The sequence below is a fragment of the Mustela erminea genome, chromosome 1 (genome assembly GCF_009829155.1).
Source record: "Mustela erminea isolate mMusErm1 chromosome 1, mMusErm1.Pri, whole genome shotgun sequence".
Lineage (NCBI taxonomy): Eukaryota > Metazoa > Chordata > Mammalia > Carnivora > Mustelidae > Mustela > Mustela erminea.
Genome location: NC_045614.1, coordinates 180560571 through 180583292, shown reverse-complemented (window position 1 = coordinate 180583292; position 22722 = coordinate 180560571).

Here is a 22722-nt window from a genome sequence, read left to right as displayed (position 1 = left end):
ACTCATGTCAAAAACAAGACACTGACAAATACTAGCTTTGAAAATTGATGCAGCAGTCACAGATTACAAAGTATGAGTATGGGTGTGCTGTGTGGCTTAGTTGGTTGAGCATCTGACTCTTGATTTTGGCTCAGGTCATGATCTCAGAGTTCTTTGATGAAGCCCAGCGTCAGGTTCCATGCTCAGTGGGAAGTCTGCCTGAGATTCCCTCTCTCTCTCTCTCTCTCTCCCCTTCCCACCCACTCACACCCTCCAGCATAAGCTCTCTCTCATTCTCTCTAAAATAAATAAATCATTTTAAGAAAGTGTAATTATTATGAGATCTTGAATCTCACAGTGGCCTAACATCAGTCACCCACTGACAAATAACAAACATAAGGGCCTTCCAGATAATCTAAGCAGCTGGGTTGTCTGAAGCCAAAAGAAAAGTGGTAGAGACCTAACTATCTCCAGGGAGTTTATCATGACAAGAATGTTGAACAAGACAAAGATGAGGAAACAGCCAATGGGAGAAGTTGAGAAGCTGTGCTTGGAAACCTAAATTCTGCAAATATATGATCAAAGAAGAGGGGCAATTAATACATATTACTATGGTAGAAGTGTGGAGAACGCTGGGCTGTGGGCAGACTGCCGGAATGTGGAAATGAAGCAAATGAGGGAATTAACTAAAGTTGCCCTTGCTGAGGCCACAGCCCTACATATCACCAAGACAGGGAGGGCTACAACTGAGTGAATCAATTCTTCCTTCCCCATTCTGGTGAATATGGATGTAATGAACCAGGAAAAAAATTAATTAGGAGACTGAATACACATTTTGTTACAACCATGGAAGTGTAATAAATCATTATTTTTAACTGCCATAACATTTCTATGTTAAGACTTGAAGGAAGAGGCAGGGCTTGACCAGCCACCATATATTGTTACACCAACATCATACTTTGAAGTACAGTAAACTCTAGGTATGGAAGTGATGCATTGCCATAGTTTTGTCTAGAAAATTAATCTCAGGAAAATGTAAGGTTCAAACCAAACCAATCCCTGTGAATATATTGGCTGAGGTACACATGAAATATCCTCAATCCAGTATACTCATAGCTGCTAGAAATCACCCCTCCCTTCCTAGTAATCAAGAGACCCTAAATTCTATTGGACCATTGCTTTATGTATAGATATATTTAGTATTTAGGAATCTTTACATATATACCATGAATGGATGATTGTATGTATAATTGAGGTTATGTCACTTCCAAAAAGTACACACATACACACACATATATATAATAAATCTATTATATAGAGGTATATTACTGTATATAGATATATTAGGTATATTACTATATATACATACAGTGGAAAAAGAAAGGTATATTACTATATATAGATATATTGGGGAAAGAAAGCAAAACTGTTGCTAGTGGTTCATTAGCAGGAACTGAGAGGAGTCACTCCATTTCTACCCTTTGATTTCCAAACTCGTGAATGTTAGCCAATGGAGAATTGTATTCCGTGCTAATTTACAGCATATGCTGACCACATTCTAGAGGACATTGTTCTAGCACCACAAAGTGTTGCCACCTAGCTGGTGGTGTAACTGAGTTTTCAAAAAGCCATCCAGCTTTTTATCAATCTAGATGCTTAAGAATGACAGGGCAAAGTAAGATCAGTGAATTCTATGAGTATAGCCTAATACTACACTTCAATTATAGTGAAGTTGGTTCTTTGATCAGAAATGATGTTGAGTGGAATACTATGATAGTGGATAAGGCATTCTGTAGCCCATGGACAGTAGTTTTGGCAAAGGCAACATGGTCATGAAAAGTAAACTATTTCTAGAATGAATCCATTCAAGTAAGAAAAAAAGTGTTTCCCCTTCTATGATGGAAGCAATCAATTTTAACCAACCTGACATCAGGTAACTGGCTGATTCATCTGGGTAATGGTACCATACTAGGAATTTAGTGTTAGCCTCTGCTGATTAGATATTCAGCAGTGGCTGTAGCCAGAGGAGCCCTTGTGAATGGAAGTTCAGGATACTGGGACCCAGCATAACCTCCATTCCTGCCGTTTTGTTCATGAAGACTGTTGGTCAGTCACCAGAGTAGGTGAGGAAAACGGCTGATCGATGTTCATCCTATCCACCTTATTAAAATCCTCCTCTGCTGAGGTCACCCTTTGGTGAACATTCACTAGGAACACGAATTCTTCACATTCTGTACCATTTTGAGGTATTTATCCACATATCTCTTCCCTAAACCTACTTGTTGCTAATTTTCTAATCTCATGTTCCTTTGAAGTCCCTGACTCCACTCAAATTATTAGCCACAGTTCATAATCCAATGCAGAGTCATATGTCTGGCCATGTCTCCTTCCCAGCAAAATAAGCAACCAGATATGCTGCATCAAGTTCTTCACAGTGAATATTACCTTGTCCTTCAGGCCTATTCAAAGTGGGACTGTACAGTCAGAGAAAGACAATTTTCATATGGTTTCACTCATATGTGGAGAATATAAGAAACAGTGAAGAGGATCAGAAGGGAAGGCAGAGAAAACTGAATGGGAAGAAATCAGAGAGGTGAGAGACTCTTAGCTCTGGGAGACAAACTGAGGGTTGCTGGAGGGGAGATGGATGGGGGAATAGGGAAACTGGGTGATGAGCATTGAGGGCATGTGAGGTGATGAGCACTGGGTGTTATGTGCAACTGACGAATTACTGAACACTACATCTGAAATGAATAATGTACTATACATTGGCTAATTAAATTAAATAACAACGACAACAACAGCAACAATAACAACAAGACCAAGGAGGGGCAGGGCAGTAATGCTGCAGCTGTCCACTTTTGAATGGTTTTGGCACGCTATATTGAACCATCTGTAAACAAGCCTGAGTTGTTGCTTCCTCAGTCACTGGTTATCAAGAATTCCTCATAAGGTAATAGGAGAGCATTGGAGAGAGGAGGTGATACATATAGCTAACAAAGGGGGTAATGGTATTTGAACCACTTCCTCTTGCAACCTACTTGTTCCTTGAAGACCTGTTTAAGCATGTGTTGTATATACCACTTCATTTTGGTGAAGGATTACTACTGCATACAACCAAATTTATAGTTTGATGGGAACAATGAACACCAAACTCTTGACAGAAAGAGTTCAATTTTGTTTCCTTTGTTCAAGAAATCAGTGTCTACTAAGGCATATGTCTGTAGCCAGTACATATAGCTTCAGAGTCAAAATGTGGCAACGGGGCTGATTCCTCTCACTGTTAACAATTTTGTTTCCTGCTCCTACTACTTCAGACTCATCTGGTTAAGAAATTGTAATTCTAGGGGCACCTGGGTGGCTCAGTGGGTTAAGTCTCTGCCTTCAGCTCAGGTCATAATCTCAGGGTCCTGGGATCGAGCCCCGCATGGGGCTCTCTGCTCAGTGGGGAGCCTGCTTCCGACTCTCTCTGCCTGCCTCTCTGCCTACTTGTGATCTCTCTCTCTCTCTCTCTCTGTCAAATAAATAAATAAAATCTTAAAAAACAAAGAAAGAAATTGTCATTCTAAAAGGAGGAATATTTCTACCAGGGGAAAAAGACAATGATTCCATTAAGTTTGAGATTACCACCTAGCATTTAGGAAATCATGTTTAATTCCCCTCTCCTTCAATGTGAGCTGGTTTTAGTGACTTGCTTCTAGTACGAAATACAACAGAATTGAGGTTATGTCACTTCCAAAAGTATGTTACAAAAAGACTAAAGCTTCTCTCTTGGGAATTTTTGCATGCTTCCCCTCTCTTTTTGATCGCTTGCCCTTGGGAAGCCAGATCTGTCTTACAAGGACACTCATGGAAGCCTATCAAGAGATTCATGTGGTGAGGAAATGAAAACTCTGGTGAGCAACCTGCAAGAAATGAGACCTCCCAACCAAGACGTGTGTGATCTTGGAAATGGATCCTTCTTCAGCTGGCTCTTCAGAAGAGTCTGAAGTCAGAACTGAGAGCTTCACAATCACTCCAGGAAAGTTTTTCAGGCAGAATGTTCCAGCTAAGCAGTCTCCAGACAGAAACTGTGAGTTAATAAATGTTTATTGTTTAAATCTTCTAAGTTTTGGTTACTTTATTATGTAACAATCAATTATTAATACTAACCAATATTAAAATTCATCCGGGAATGAAGCCTTGTGGCATTTGATCTTCAACTGTGTACAGCCCAATGGAAGGCCAGATTGTGCAATAGGATCTTATGGGTCTTTTCACATGTCTGTTGGCCATCTGTCTGTCTTCTTTGGTAAAATGTCTATTCAGAGACTCTGCCCATTTATTAATCAGATTGTTTTGGTTTTGCTCTTTAGTTGTATGAGTTCTTTAACTATTTTGGATATTAACCCCTTATCAACTATATGCTTTGCAAATATTTTCTCCCTTTCAGTAGGTTAATTTTTCACTTTGTTGATGGTTTCCTTCATGGTGCAGAGTTTTTTTGTTTGTTTGTTTTTAGTTTCATGTAGTCCCACTTGTTTAGTTTTGCTTTTGTTGTCTTTGATCATGGTGTCAAATCCAAAAAGCATCTCTAAGACCTATATCAAGGTGTTTACCACCTATGTTCTTTTCTAGGAGTTTTATGGTTTCAGATCTTATATTTAAGTCTTCAATCCATTTTGAGTTATTTTTTTGCTCATGGCTTAAGATAATGGTCCAGTTTTATTATTTTGCTTATGGCTGTCCAGTTTTCCCAGCACCCTTCATTGAAGAGACTGTCCTTTTCCCTGGAGGCACGTTTTAAGCATTTGGGTTTGAAGCATCTGTTACATCTCCAAGTAAATATGTCATGTAGGCATTTGGATAGATAAGCTTGAAGTTTAGGTGACAGGTCTGAGATGGAAGTATACATTTGAGAATTATTGGAAACTATTTGATAGTTAAAATCTTGGGGCTTGATAATATTATCAAAAGAATGAGTATAAATTAAAAAGGTAATGACTAAATAATAGGATCCTCCAAAATTAAAAGGCAGAAAAGAGGGAGCACCAGAAAGAAAGAATGAGAACATACAGACACTGGAGTGGAAGAACCTTTGTCCATTTCATGTTAATGATTAGGAAATTTTTCTTACCACTTCCATACTGTCATTCTCAATCCATATTTCCTAAAGCAGCAAGAGTGAGTTTCCTATATCACTTCCTTACTTTAATTCCTTCAGTGGATTATTTTCGTACTTATAAACCTTGATCTTGCTCTGTCAAAGTATTCAATGATATTGAGAATCAGTAAACTTTAGCCAGAATAGTTTTCTTTCTTCTTTCTTTTCTTTTCTTTTTCTTTCTTTTTTTTTTTTTTGGCCCTCCTGATTCTGATCTTCCATACTGTTGAAATTGAATGACTTGCTATGTTTAGATTTTCTGTTTCCTTGTCCTGCGTATTCCATGATTCTCTTAAGGTTTAGATCTTCATATTCTGAATACCAGCATGTGACAGACAGTTTAAGGATAACTCAATAAAAAAGAACTGGATCTCTTGAAGTAAAAGATTGCTTTCCTTTTGACCTACTTCCTCAATGCTGGTCATTTTTCTGTGTAATAATTTGTAGAAGATTCCATCAAAATGGGCTCTATAGCTCTCTTCTTATATCATAACATTTAAAATAGGCTATCTATTGATTATTTAATACAGAAGATGACAAAATCACAAGCTAGTTTTCCAAGTCAAGTTATTTATAGGTTGGTAGCTTATTAATATCTTCTATTTGAATAGTGCTTTATAATTTAAAATTCTTTCCAACACATTATTTATTGCCTTAGGTATTACCATCAGCTAAATAACTATGTTTTAGATAATAAAGTCAACATAAAAGAATACATGTATGCTTCTTCCTTTCTAGAAATAATTGTGTAGGGATTTATTATTCTCCATCTTTTTTTAATACTGTCTCATTTGCAAACTGAAAAACGTCAAAACAATACTTTATTGAGTTCCAGATTTTTGGCTAATATGAAATTCTAATAAATGTAATGGGAAATACAAGTTTAACTTCTTAACATAAGACTCCTTTGTTTGAGACCCATGTGCTCACAGATGGTAACATGACTGGGAATGTCATTTTGAGCAGAAAAAAAAATATGATCTTAGCAATCACAATGGTCTTAGAAATGATGTAGGGCTTAGCAGACAGCAGACACTTAATGAAAATAATGGAAAGACTGCTTTTTGTAAAGCTTTAGTAGCCAATGGAAGGAACTCCTTTACATTTTATTTATAACCTTTTAAATTGTCTATTGTTTGTTTGTATATAGCCTCCTAGTAGTACTGAGAGCCCTTGCACAGTTATTGTTTTTATTTGCATTTTGAAAATTGTTGTGTATGTTCAAGTAACCCAGGAATGCAGGACAATTTTATCCTGGCCCTTCAAAGTCTGAATTCACCATTACATGTTATTTCCATCTTCAATATTCTCTCAGGCAATTATTGAAAAATCCATTTTCAATTTCCTTTATTATTTTTTTAATATATTTTCATTTGATGTCATGCATTATTCACTTTTCTGAAGTGATTTCACTTTAAGAGGACAAATAGCTAGAGTTGCCTGGCTCCATGCTTTACCATTTTGTTTTAGAGCATCGTTTTGGAATTTAAGTAGACTAATCTGTCTAAATAAAAAAAGGCATATCAGATTTCACTGGCTTCTGACCTCCTCATAAACAATCAGATACTCTCTTATCTCACTTAAAAAAAAAAAAAAGGAAAGAAATGGATCTTTTCTGTGCTCTGATAACTCTAGGTTTATCTGAGACTCTAGCATTTGATTGACCTGTGATAGTTATGGAGCATTAGCTACACTATTTAGGAATAGCTCATGTTTACAAATTCACTTAGTGACTAAATTTGTCTCGGTTTTTTATTGGCTTAAAGGTAGACTGTTTTTCTTAGCAATAAAAAGACTTTTTAGGATGCTCTTTTCTTTCAAGGAGATGCCTTTTATATTTGTGTAGAACTCTTCTCCATATATTTAATAAGAGAATAAAAAAAGTTTTACATCAGTAAATATAAAGACAGGGAAGGTTAAAATGAAAAATATCTAAATCCGTTAGCTATTTATTTTTCCTATTTTGAAATATTCAATGAAGTTGTTATATTGTCACCTCATTACTTTAAGTATGCATTAAGCTATTCAAATAAATGCATCTTTGAATAGTTCTATTATTCTAGTATACACTCTGAAATTCCAAACAAAATCTGCTACATCCAAGACTAGGTGTTTTTTTTTTTTTTTTTTTGCATGTATGTGTGATATACACATGTGTATTTGTATTTTTGCTACAAACTCAGATTTCTGGAATTTCTTTGTTCATGCTTTCTTTAGATCGAATAGTCAACCAGTCATCCAAGTCCTGTCTGATGGTTATTCCTTCAGCCTTCTGAGACCTACTTCTTCCTTTCCAAACCCAAATCTAGTCCTTATATTAAATGGCCTTACATCCAGTTGCCTAGAGTTCAATCTTATTTCACAGTGATGCCCATTTAAATTCGCTGAACAAACTTCTCTGATCAGAAATGGTCACTAGCTGCCCATAAGCTACAGTTTGAGGTTCATTTTAGCAAAGGAAACATTCATATATTTTCCAATACGATGTCCTATGTCCGACTAGTTCTCTCCCTCTTTCTCTCTCTTACACACACACACACACACACACACACACACTACTACTACCCCTACTACTATCAGGCTTATATCTTCATTGCCTTTTAAAATGCTCCTTCCATATCTAAATTCTTGACACTTATTCCCTTTCTTCCAATTCTTTTAATTAAACAAAATTTTTAAATATAAAATTTTTATCAAAGTAATGCGTGTAAAAATATTGAAGAACATAAAATGTGAAAATAGCAATCTATTTTTCTATTTCATCCAAAATATTGCTTTACCAGCATAAGCCATCCTCAATTCATATGATTACTTCTCATTTACAAAGGTTTTTCTAAATAATGTTTATTTTAACATGTACTGGCAAAAGTATTTTAAGCATTATCTCCTGATTTTCCATTTTATATGTGATAACTTCACTCTCTTCTCCTCCTCAATATATTTTTTCTACTCTTGAAACAAGGAGTAAATTATTATGCCTCATTTTTATGTGCCTTTTAATTTTTTCCCATGAAGTTAATGATTATTTCATATTTTTGACTTTTTTAATGTATCCACACTAATTTTCCAAGTCCCCCAAATTTCTGCCACCTACCTATCTAAAATATTTTCTATATTCTATTTTCCTATTCCATTTTCTTTTCTTGGAGTCATCATTCCCATTCCCATTGCTCTTCTTCAATTCTAATCTAGATCATCTACATTTTAGGCTTCTTCAACTGCCATCATCTGAATATTATCTTTGCCTCTGTGACAGACTTCTTTTCTTGCCAAATCTTAAATTTTATGTCTTCATTTTATGGTTCACACTCTTCAACAGGTTGCCAATAGAGGGAATATTAAAAAAAAATTAACATTTTGAGTCATCACATGTCTCAGTGCTTTATTCTATTTTCATACTTGATTGATAAGTATAGAACTCTACCTTGAAAATAATTTCACTCCAATTATTAAGGCAGGAACCTCTATTCCAAGAGGAAGCTCATTGCAGAATAGGAGGACTCTAGGGTTATCTCGTCCCATGAACACAACTGGGGAACAATGAAATCATTATAAGTACCCCAGAAACTAACCTGAAGACTGATAAAACAAATTCCACAATCAAAGGGAGAGAAGAAACCACAAGGAACATAGGAAGTGCAGAGACATGGTTCAGGGAAAAAATGGAGATGGTGGGTGCTACAGAGGGTGCAGAGGGGAGGGAGTCACAGTCATGGAGAAGGTTTAGAGGAGGTGGAGCACTTAGGGGAATGCACAAAGAGAACATTTCCCCAAAGCCATTGGCTGGGAAAAATGAGAAGGACTGATTTTTGTGATTTCTTAGAACCAGCAGGGTTTAAAACCTGGAGTTTTAAAGGTCTGTTAGCTTGACTGAGATAGAATGCTCAGAGAGCTGCCCAGCTCTAGTGGAGAAGGCAAGCAAAGAACTCAGGGACAGACAGTGGAAAGAGCAACTTAAAGGAGGCCTGGGGCACATGATAGGGAGATTATTAGCTCTTCTTGGAACATTTCCTTGAGAGACAGCATTCATGGAGACTCTCCAGCGACAAAGGAGCTGGCTGGTGGCCATTTTCCTACCCTACCCCTTAGCATAAACACAGACCCACCTGCAGGAAGCCACAGCATCAACACTGGCTGTATAGCTTGCCCACACCAAGGCCCACTTCCCCGCACCCTGGCAGGACTGCCTTTATTGGTCAACTTTGACTCAGTCCTAATGTGGTGCTCCCTCCTCCAGAATACCAGCACAAATCCCTACCCAAATCACACCCCTAAAGCCTGGAGTTTAGAAGTCAGTAGTGCTGGGTGGGATAGAGCCCAGAGGGCACGATGCTGCTGCTGGAGAAAAGGCAGGCAAATAATCTAAAGGCAGACAGTGTGGAGTGATCTGAAAAACACCTGGGACACACAGGGGGCCCCTTACTCACTCTTCTTGGAGCACTTCCTTGAGAGACAGCATTCACAGAGACATTCTCTGGGACCAAAGGAGCTAGCTAGCACAATTTCCCTCCCCAGTCCCTCAGCATAAACACAGAGCCACCTGTGGGAAGCAGCTCACTCAGCACATACACTGGCTGCCTAACTTTCTTACACCAAGTTACATACCCCAGTGCTCCAGTGAGACTGTTCTTCTCTGTCAAGATTGTCTCAGTCTCAATGGTGTGGTCCCCTACCCCAGAAGACCAGTGGAAACTCCTGCTCACACAGTGTCTCCCGACCAGAGAGTTTGGCAGGGTTTCAGTTCTGCTGGAAGGAGTATCAGCTCTCCTTTTACAAACAGACCAGAGCACACATAGTCATAAGATTCACCATGTTCTTGTTCAAGACTAAACACAGTGACTGCAGGCAAGGAGAAACTCTGCAGAAGACTGACCTGTGGGATGGAGCAGCCAAAACACAGCAACAGAGTGCACACAGCACACACCAGGGACACTTGAAGTGCCAGACCCTGGACATTGTATGACTTCTTCTTCATAAAGCCATTAGTCTCAGGAGCAAGAAACATAATGGGCTTTCCTAACACACGGGAGAAGGCATAGGACAAAATTCCAAGATGGGTGAGTATATCCCAAATCAAAGAAGATAAGCTCATGGCCACAGATCAAAATGAAACAAATATAATTAATATTCCTGATGGAGAATTTAAAGCAACAATCATAATAATACTCACTGGGCTTGAGAGAAGAATGGAAGACTTCAGGAAGACCATTACTACAAAGATAAAATAATTAAAAAAGAATCAGTCAGAAAAGAGGAATGTGGTAACTGAGATTACAAATAGGCTTGATGCAGTGAACAGTAGGCTGGAAGAAATAGAGGAATGAATTAGTGATATAGAAGATAAAATAATGGAAAATAATGAAGCTGAAAAAAAGAAAGAAGAATTATGGAACACAAAAATAAATTCAGGGACTTCAGTAACTCCATCAAACATAATACCATTCACATTATAGATGTCACAGAAGAAGAAAAGAGAAAAGGGTGCAGAAAATGTTTTTGAAGAAATAACAGCTGAAAAATTCCATAATCTGGGGAAGGAAACTAATCTGGGGAAGAACATCTAGACCCAGGAGGCACAGAGAACTTCCATCAAAATTTTTAAAAAGTGGGTCAACACAAAGATAAATTACATTTGCAAAATAGAATGAAAAAAGAAAAAATATTAAAAGCAGCAAGATAAAAGAGGTCGCTGACTTACAAGGGAATACCCATAAGGCTAGCTGCAGATTTCTCAACAGAACATTGGCAAGCCCAAGAAGTATAGCATGATATACTCAAAATATAAAAGAATCTGCAACCAAGAATACTGTACCCAGGAAGGCTATCATTCACAATAGAAGGAGAGATAAAGATATTCCCAGAGAAACAAAAACTAAAGGAGTTTGTGATCAATAAAAGAGCTCAGCAAGAAATATTAAAGGGAACTCTTTGAGTGGAAAGGAAAGACCCAAAGAAACAAAGACTGGAAAGGGACAGAGAAAATATCCAGAAACAATGACAAAATAAGTAATAAAATGGTAATAAATACTTATTTAACAATAATTATTCTGAATGTAAATGGACTAAATGCTCCAACCAAAAGACATATGGTGTCAGAATGGGTAAAAATAACATCAACAACAACAAAGACAACGAGACCCATCTATATGCTGACTTATTTTATACCTAAAGATACCCACAGTTTGAAAGTGAGGGGGTCAAGAAACATTGTCATGTAACTGGATGTGAAAGAAAGCCAGAGCAGCAATACTTACATTAGACAAATAAAACCTTAAAACAAAAACAAACACTGTAGCAAGAGATGAGGGAAGATACTGTATCATATTAAATAAGACAATGCAATAAGAAGATCTAATAATTGTAAGTATTTATGCCCCCCAAATGGGAGCACCTAAATATATAAAACAATTACTAACAAACCTAAAGGAACTCATTATGATAATATAATAATAATAGGAGACTTTAACACCCCCACTTACATCAAGGAATAGATCATCAAAACAGAAATCAATAAGGAAACAATGGCTTTCAATGAGACACTGGACCAGAAGAATTAACAGATATATTCAGAACATCCCATCCTAAAACAGCAGAACACACATTCTTTTTAAGTGCACATGGGACATTCTCCAGAGTTGATCACACACTAGGCCATAAATCAAAGCTCAACAAGTACAAAAAGATTGAGATCATACCATGCATATTTTCTGACCACAATGCTATGAGACTTGAGGTCAACCACAAGAAAAAATTTGGGAAGACCATTAATACATGAAGGTTAAACAACATGCTACTATATAATAAATGAGTGAACCAGGACATCAAAGAATACATTAAAAAAAATGCATAGAAAAAAAAAAAAAAAACAATCGTCCAAATCTTTGGGATGCAGCAAAAATGACCCTAAGACAGAAGTATAGAGCAATATAGGACTACTTTAAGAAACAAGAAAAATCTTAAATAAACAATCTAACATTACACCTTAAGGAGCTAGAAAAGAACTAATGAAGCCTAAAGCGAGCAATAGGAAGGAAATAATAGCAATTGTAATAGAACATATCAATGAAACCAGGAGGTGCTTTTTTGGGGGAAAAAAAACCCTGATAAATCCCCAGCCAGATTTATCAAAAAAAGACCCAAATACATAAAATCACAGTGATAGAGGAAAAATAACAACCATCTGCACAGAAATACAAACAATTATAAAAGAATATTGTGAAAAATAATATGCCAACAAAATGGACAACCTGAAAGAAATGGATAAATTCCTAGTAACATAAACTACCAAAACTGAAAGAGAAAGAAACACAAAAGTTGGACAGATCAATAAACAACAAAGAAATTGAATCAGTAATTAAAAAAAAAAATCTCTCAAGAAACAAAAGTCCAGGGCTGGATATCTTCACAGACAAATCTTAAAAACATTTAAAGAAGAGTTAATACTTATTCTTCTCAAACTATTCCAAAAAACAAAAACAAAAACAAAAACAAACCCAAAAGAAAAATGAAAGGTAGAAGAAAGAAGGAAAACTTCCAAACTCATTCTATGAGGTCAGCATTACCCTGACACCAAAACCAAAGACTCCACTAAAAATGATTATAGGCATATATCCCTGATGAACATGGATGCAAAAATTCTCAATAAAATACTAGGAAACTGAATCCAACTGTACATTAAAAGAATCATTCACCATAATCAAGTGGGATTTATTCCTTGGCTGCAAGAGTGGTTCAATATTTGCAAATCAATCAATGTGATATGCGACAGTGATAAAAGAGAAGAACCCTATGATCCTCTCAACAGATACAGAAAAGCATTTAACAAAATACAACATCCATTCATGTTAAAAACCCTCAAAACCTAGTGTTAGAGGGAATATACCTCAACATCATAAAGGCCATATAAGAAAAGCCCTCAGTTAATATAATCCTTAATGGGGAAAAACTGAGAGCTTTTCCTCTATAGTCAGGGACAAGACGAGGATGTCCACTCTCACCACTGTTACTTAACATAGTACTGGAGGTCCAAGCCTCAGCAATCAGAGGACGAAAAGAAGTAAAAAGCATCCAAATCAGTAAGGAAGAAGGAAAACTCTCACTATTTACAGACAGGATACTATATACAGAAAACTCAAAAGATTACACCTCCCAAAACTGCTAGAACTGATAACTGAGTTCAGAAAAGTCGCAGGATATAAAATCAATGTACAAAAATCTGTTGCATTCTATATACATCAATAATGAAGCAGCAGAAAGAGAAATCAAGGAATTGATCCCATTTACAATTGCACCAAAACCCATAAATAACTAGGAATAAACCTAATCAAAGAGGTAAAGGAGCTGTACTCTGAAAACTATATAACCCTGGTGAAAGAAATTAAAGATGACACAATGAAGTGGAAAAACATCCATGTTCATAGAGTAGAAAAATACTATTAAGATGTTACCCAAAGCAATCTACCCACTTAATGCAATTCCTGTGAAAATACCACCATCAATTTTCACAGAGTTAGAACAAGCAATCTTGAAATTTGTATGGAACCACAAAACCCCCAAATAGCCAAGGCAATATTGAAAAGGAAAAGCAAAGCTGGAAGCATTACAACTGCAGACTTCAAGTTATATCACAAATCTATGGTGATCAACACAGTATGGAATTGGCACAAAAATAGACATAGAGTTCAATGGAACAGAATAGAAAACCCATAAGTGAACCCACAACTATGTGGTCAATGTTTGACAAAGCAGGAAAGAATATTGAATGGCAAAAAGACACTCTATTAAGCAAATGGTGTGGGGGAAACTGGACAGCTACATGTGAAAGAATGAAACTGGACCACTTTCTTACACCACACACAAAAATAAATTCAAAAATGAATGAAAGACCTAAATGTGAGATAGGAAACCACCAAAATCTTGGAGGGAAAAAGAGGCAGTCACTTCTTTGACATTGGTTATAGAAACTTTTACTAGATACGTCTCCTGAGGCAAGAAAAATAAATGCAAAAATAAACTATTGGAATTTCATCAAAATAAAAAGCTTCTACACACTGAAACAATCAACAAAACTAAAAGGCAGCCTACAAAATGGAAAAAGACATTTGCAAATGACATATCTCATAAAGGGGTTATTATCTAAAATATATAAAAATCAAGTAAAAACAAATAATCCAGTTAAGAAATGGGCAGAGGACATGAATAGACATTTTTCTAAAGAAGGCAATACATAGGCTAACATACACATACAAAAATATTCAATATCACTGATCATCAGAGATATACAAATCAAAACTACAATGAGATATCACTTCATACTTGTCAGACTGTCTAAACTTAACAACACAAGAAACAACAGGTGTTGGCAAGAATGTGGAGAAAGGGCAACATTCTTATGGTGCTGGTGGGAATGCTAACTGGTCCTGCCACTATGTAAAAAAGTATGGAGGTTCTCAAGAAGTTAAAAATAGAACTGCCTTATGATCCAGGAATTGTACTACTAGGCATTTACCCAGAGAATACAAAAATACCAATTCAGGGGCACCTGGGTGGCTTAGTTAGTTAAGTGTCCAACTCTTGATTTTGGCTCAGGTCATGATCTGAGTCATGAGATCGAGCCCTGAGTAAGGTTCTGTCCTGAGCATGGAGCCTACTTAAGATTCCCTCTCTTCCTCTCCCTCTGCCCCTCCTCCCATTCATGTATACACATGCTCTCCCTCTCAAATAAATAAATAAATAAATAAATAAATAAATAAATAATACTAATTTCAAATGGATACATGAACCCTGATGTTTATAGCAGCATTATCTACAATAGCAAAATTATGAAAACAGTCCAAATGTCCATTGACATATATACAATAGAATATTACTCAGCCATAACAAAGAATGAAATTTTGCCATTTTCAGTGATGTGGATAGAGCTAGAGAGCATTATGCTAAGCGAAATAAGTCATACAGGGAAAGACAAATACCATATAATTTCATTTATATGTCAAACTTAAGAAACAAAACAAATGAGTATAGGGGAAAAAAAAAGAGAGGCAAATCAAGAAACAGACTCTTTTTCTACAGAGCACAAACTGATGGTTACCAGAGGGGGAGGTGAGTTGAGGGATGGGTTAAATAGGTGATGGGGATTAAGAGTGTCCTTGTCACAGTGACATACACTGGAGATTTTAAGTGTTGAATCACTAAATTGTACACCTGAAACTAATATAACACTGTATGTTAACTGGAATGTAAATAAATAAAAACTTAAACTAAATTTTACATAGAATTTTGAAATAATCCATTATTGTATTATAGTTTTCAATTTGATTGCTGTTTGATCATATATGTAACTTATTTTACTCTCAAAGATTTAAGAATGCTTTAATCCTTGCATTCTAAATTATGCTCTGATTTGCCTTGGCATATATCTATTTTCCCCCTATTTATTCTTCTAGGGACCAGCTCACTAAATATAAAGTCTTATGTCACTTCATTCTGGGTATTATTTTTTTACTTTTATTTTTGTTCATTTCTTCTTTATTGTCTTTACTTTCCCTTATGTTGTCCTTTATCCTACTGCTTAGTAAGCTATTGAACATCCTGAATTGATGATTTAAATGTCATCTATGTTGTCTATTTTTAACATCTTCCTTTTATTCCATTTTTAGAAGATCTCTCTTATTTCCCAACAATAAGGATGAAGTATATTTCACTTATTTTAAATTTCCAAGAATTCTTTCTTATTATCTTGTTATCTACTAGTCCCATGTATGGGTTTTCTTGTTTTATAGAAACAATATCTCTTTTTTTATCTTTTGGCAACATATACTGTTTACCCTGGCTCTTTTCATTGTGTTGATCTTTCTTTCATGTTTTGGCTTTCTTTTTTTGTTTGTTTTTTAAGATTTTATTTATTTATTTGACAAACAAAGAAAGAGCGTGCCCAAGCAGGAAGAATGGCAGAGGGAGAGGGAGAAACAGGGTTCCCACTGAGCAGGGAGCCCAATACGGGGCTCTATCCCAGGCTCCTGGGATCATGACCTGAGCTGAAGGTAGACATTTAACCGACTGAGCTACCCAGGCACCCCATATTTTAGGTTTCTCAAAGAATCATTTAAAGATCTATGAATGTACAGTCATACTTATTAATTCAACAAATATTTATTGAGCACCTACTATATTGCATATTTAACAACTTTGTTCTATAAGAAAGTGATTAAAGAAAAAAAATTGCTGTAGGTTTGAGCTGCCCTAGGTAATAAGCTGACTGGGAGTTCAGGCCACTAGTAATTGTGGAGCTTTTGTTATTGAACTAACTCTCTAACATACAGAAATATTCAACCCTGAAAATAATATAAAGTACAACTGAAAGACGTGGAGACCAATCAAAGATCAGCCAGAAACTAGAAAGAATCCAACATTTTAATAAAGGAAACACCATGGGGGAGATTTTCACCCAAGTATTCTCTCCAGCAATAGCTGACAAATTTTAAGCAGAATGCCATACTTTTTTTTTTTTTTTTACCTGATTATATAGAGTATAGAGTTCAGGGATGCTAGAATGACTAAAAACTGAAGGGCAAAATCCTAGAACAACAACAACAACAAAAAACATATAGGGAGAGTCCCAGATACTATATATAAGTCTCCCCAATTTCTTTGCCAACTCCAGAACTGTTCTGTTTGTGCAAACATGTTCCAAGGAGCCCAGTAGGGAGCAACAGCTATGAGACTGATGGAGATGAGGAGGAAATTTAGTCTCCACCACAAGAGTAACGAGAGTATTGAGTCCAAGTCCTACCACATTAGAGAAACCCTACAAAGACCTCGGGTTTTCTACTGATACTCCAGAAGGGACATACTTTAAGATGATTTATCAGTACTAAAGAATTCATCTTTAGACTAAGAGCAAAACAAAAATTGACTTGCCTAGCAGAACATAAAACTATACTTTTTTATGTTCAAGGCTGTCCATCAGTTATTGAACAGCCTGCTAAACAAAATTAAACATTTTTAAGAGGAAAATATAAGAATCCAGAGTGTTTACAACTTATGAACAATGTACAAGAATATACTGAAGTAATTACTATATAGGTGATAAGTAGAAGATATGACCCATAGTTAAGGGAAGAATCAGTTTAAAAATCCACAAATAACCTATATATGAGAACAGATATGCAAGTACTATGAAATAATATGTTTGTCTGGGTCCTCTATCAAGCAAGCACCAAGATGAGCTTAGACAAGCAAGGAATTTATTAAGGGAAAAGATGTGAGGGGGGAAAAAATGGGAGAGAATTGAGAAAGCCTGGGAGAGCCACAAGATTAATGCAGGTCTGATTCTGAGTGAGGGAGAGAGAGAACAAAAGATTGGGTGATAGCATTTTAGACTGAAGTGAAGTTCTAAGGAAGACTATCCTCCAGCCATTTTTGCCCATTAGAAGAGCCTTGCACATGCCAGGAAAGACTTCCCTTACCAAACCTGTTATGCTTAGTCTGGCTGGGAGCCATTTGTAGGAAATCAATTACACTCTCCACAGCCAGAGATCTGCATATCATTTTCTCATGGCTGCCACAGTTCATCCTTCCACCACAGAGATTTACTTCTCCACATAGGTTTGGAGAACAGCTCCTTTGTGGTTCTAACATATACTTCCCTCTAGAAGAAAATTAGTTAGCAGAACAAACTACAGCCTCTGTCATTGCAGTTCATTTATTCCTGTAACTAATATCCATCCTCTGCCTTTTACTCTAGCATTTGAAATTCCTCTTATGCTCAGCTTTCACCTTGGCAAGTCTAGTTGGCTTAACTGATCATGTAATCCATACCTTCAATCCTAAGGCTTTTGAATCACTGAAAATCACTTTTATTTTCTTAATTTGAGATTGTTATATGTATTGAATGACAGCGTCATTTGGGAAAAGGATTGCTAAAAACACAAATTAACCACTTGTGTTTCATACTTACTCTTTTCTGTCCTCATATAAAGGCAGCCCACCTCTTCCTGCCAATCAGTGTCAATGACCTCTGACATTATGATGACTTCTTACCTGCTGGTGCCTGGATACAAGAAATGCAAGGCCCCCTTTTGGCAGCCGGACTTGTTCAATAGGATCGTTACTATGTCCTTCGGCAAGGGTATAATTCCTTCATAAATAAAAACTCTACTCCTACAGATCCCAGAACAATCAGGATAGGAAGCACAGACTTCCCAGTGAAGGACTGAGAGTACTGGTATAGGTAATCTATCACTTTAAGTATGAACTGCGGGTCCTTCTGGAAAAAAGGAGCTTGTGTATTTGAGTTATCACCAGTGGCCAAGTGGTATCCTTGAGGAATTGTGTCATATGTGGGGTGCCATATTGGTCTCTGTTGCTAATATGAACGTTCAAAGGCAGAAGTGAGAGAGCCTTAGTGAGAGCCCATGACATTGGATTCATAATAGTTCCTATGTCTACCGCCATAACACAGCATTCATATGCCCATCATGCTGGTTTGGACCAATGATGAAGGCTGGCTAACATCAACTGATCATTGACCAATGCTTCTTCAGTGATGGGTGCTTTCTGGTAGGTTATTCACATTGGATACAAAAGTCTTCTCTTTTCATGACCACCCCATATTTCCATCCAAATTACTCTGTACACTATATCTTCTCCCCTCCAATATTCTAGTCCTTTTCCTTTAAATCCCCTAACCAGCAAACTACATATATTCTCATATTGGGCCACCTCTTCAATCAAAGTGGATAACTAGATACACAGTTGCGGTTCTTTCTACACATTGAAAAGATTTTCCCTCACTGCTGTCTTTCACAGAAGCTCTTAAATGTGGTTTATAATGAAACCTCTGTCTCTTTTAGCCTTGAGACCACATGCCAAGGAATCTGTCTGTAAATTAAGTTCGATCTTTTTTCTCCCTTTTAGCTGTTATTATATGGACTGTCCCATAGGACTTTGCCTTCAGTATGAACAAGGTAATGATTTTCAGTAGATAATAGGGAGGGCCATCAATCAACTATATCCCTGTGCTGCAGGATCTGATAGGTACCCCAGAATTTACAGTCACCAAAATAACTATGATAGATATTTAAAGATTCTAAAAGACAAAATGGATATAATGGATGATAAGATGAATAATTTCAGGATCTTTGGAAATTATAGAAAAGGACTAAATGGAAATAGAACTGAAAAATAAAATTTTATGACATAATTTTTATAGCATATTGGACACAATAAAAAAAAAAGACCAATAGTCTTGCAGACACATATTGAAGCACTGAGAGGAAAGAAGTTTGCAAAATATTATAAGGAGCCTCAATGACCTGAGAGAATATGTCAAGCAATCTAACATACATGTAATCAGAGCTCCAGAAGAGGAGAGAGAACAACCCAGAAAAAACTATCTGAAAAATATGTTTAAGAATTTTCCAAATTTGTTTACAGATAGGAACCTACAAGAGCAGAAAGTTTAGCCAAATACAGAAGGGAAAAACAAAAAGAAAACCATTAAGTAGGCGCATTGATCAAGTTGCTGAAATCCAGAAGTAAAGAAAATGTTTAAAGCAGCTACAGAAAAAAAAAAAAAAAATATTGTATAGAGAAACAAGAATAAAAGAATGGTAACTGACTTATCAGAAAAAGTTGAGGTCAAGATAATAAAAACATGACCCCTTTAAAATGCTTGGTGAAAAAGGAAACACCTGCCAATCTAAAATTCTATATGGCACAAAAATATATTGAAAAAATGAAGGTGAAATAAAAACATTTCCAGACAAACAAAATTGGGAAATTGTGTTGCCAATGAAGGAAGTTATTTAGACTGAATGGAGATGATATCAGATTTATAGGAAGTCTGAAAAAGCCCTGGAAATGGTAAATAGATGAGTAAATATAAAAGGTCAACTTTCTTTTCTTAACCTCCCCAAAGGCAACTGATTACTTAAAGGAAAAATTATAGCAATGCTTATGAGGTATATAACGTAAGTAGAAGAAAAAGAAATGATAACAATAACACAAAGGATGGGAACAGGTTTAAATAAAATTATATTTTTAAGTGTAGTATATTACACATGAAATGGTGTAATATTAATTTGAAGTAGAATATGTTAAATAAGAATACTTCAATCCATAGTGAAATTTACTTAAAAGTAATAAAGTAAGATTTTAAAAACTAATTCAGTTGATAGAATAGGAAAATATTAAATCACCCCATAAGAAAACAGGCAAGGAGAAACAAAGAAACAAAAACAGAGGGCACAGGTATAAAACAAGTAGCAAGAAGGCAAATGGAAGGAAAAAAATCTATCAAAAGGCAGAGACTGGTAGACTGGACACAGTGCAATATTATTCATTTCAAAAAAAAATGAAATCTTGTCATTTGCTACAACACAGATGGATCTGAAGAGCATAATGGTAAGTCAAGGAAGTCAGTCAGAAAAGGACAAATACCATACGATTTCATTCATATGTGCAATTTAAGAAACAAAACAAATGAACAAAGAAAAAGGAAGACAAACCAAAAAACAGACTCTTAATGATAGAGAACTAATAGTTACCAGAGGGGAAGTGGGTGGGGGTGGGTGGGTGAAACAGGTGAAGGGGATTTAAAGCACACTTATCATGATGAGTACTGAATCACTATATTATACATCTGAAACTAATATAACACTGTATGTTAATTATACTGGAAATAAATTTTTAAATGAAAAAATTAATACCAAAAATAAAAATGAGAAAAGACACAACTCTATGCTATTTTGAAAGGATACTCTCTATATTAAGACACAAACAGGTTCATGATATACCATCCAGAGGATATACTAGGCAAACACCAAACATAATAAGGCTTGCGTAAGGTATGTTAATATCAGATATGGTAGGTGTTAAACAAGGAGTCTTACCAGAAATAAAAAGGGGCATTTCATAATAATAATACCACCACAGTATAGTAACTATAGGCAACAATACTGTATTATATACTTCAAAATTGCTGAGATTAGATCTTAAATGTTCTTACCATATACACACAAAAAAGATAATTATGTGATGTGTTATGTTAGCTAAAGTTACAGTGGTAATCATATTGTAGTAGATAAATGTATCAAATCAACATGTTGTACACTAGATTTACACAATATTAAGTGCAAATGAAATCTCAATAAAAAAATCAATCAGGAGGATATTAGAATTCTAAATGTATATATACCTAATAACAAAAAAATACACAAGTAGATTTCAAGATTTTTAATACCCTTTTTTGGTAATAGGTAGAACAGACAGTAAAGATATGGAAGACAGGTACAACCTATCAATCAAGTTCACCTAACTGATATTTCTAGAACAGAACAAGAAACCACTCGACTACTTTAATCTCTTGGGAACAGATACATTTTGGAATAACTATTTGCATCTTTAGAAAGATTACTTAGTACATATAATATTCAGGTCCACATTCTCTTGCTCATAATTACCCCCAAAAACTCTGAAAACTAAATTTTTGGTCAGCTTGGAGCCAAAGTTTTTTTGGAAGCAGAGTCTGACCTTCTATGAAGCATGGGTTGTGTCTCTGCTTCCTCTCGGCCATAAGTGATGCTGCAATTCACTGATGTTTCATTGTTTGTTTTATTTTATAGTTTTGTAATTAACTACAACACGAACAGTTTGAAATAGCTAAACATGCCCCTGTAGGTGACAGAAATAGGAAAGGAGGCATCTGCCAATATCTAGAGGGCATAAAGTGAGGATATTGCAGATCCTTCAAAATAAGCAAGCAGTTGAAGACTTTAAAGGGTTTCCTGATACTAATGAAAAGACTACATTAAACCTTATTAGTTCACCAAATATGCATCCGTGGAAGTGCAATTAAACTAGAAAAAGGCTCACATTGAAGAAATGCTGAACATTAACAACAATGTGCCTGTTGTGCATTCCTTCAAGGGAAAATTATGAGATGGGAATATTACAGAAATAGTTTAAAACATAGTGAAGCAGGTGGATAATTGTGAGGATGATGCTGACGATGGGAAAAAAAAAATTCTCTGGATGATATGGTGAAACTGTAATCAGTTAATTGCTGGCCTTGAATAAAACACAAGGTCAGAACAGTTGAATCAATTAAAGAAAATCTGCTTGGGTAGAACCCCATGTTAATAGCTCAGACAACATTGAAAAAGGCTTTATAAGACTATTTTCCTTAAAAACACTGTGCTGTGAAAGTCTGTCCCAAAAGACCACATACTACATCATTTCATTCACTTGGAAGTCCAGAATAAGAAAATCTATAGAGACAGAAGGTAGATTTGTGGTTGCTTAGGGTTTAGGTGAGATGGAGAGATAGAGGTTATAGCCACAGTATTTAGTTTCTTTCTTACATGATAAAAATGTTAAAAATTTGACTGCAGTGATGGTTGTACATTTCTATGACCATACCTCAAACCACACTGAATTGGACATTTAAATGAGTGAATTGTTCAGCATGCGAATATTTGAACAGAGTGAATATTTTCTGTTAAAAAGAAAGGCTAAGTCATAGTTCATCTCTCAAGAATCTCTCAGCCATGTTCTCAGAGGTCCAATTCCAATAAAATGATACTGAAAGTAGTATACAC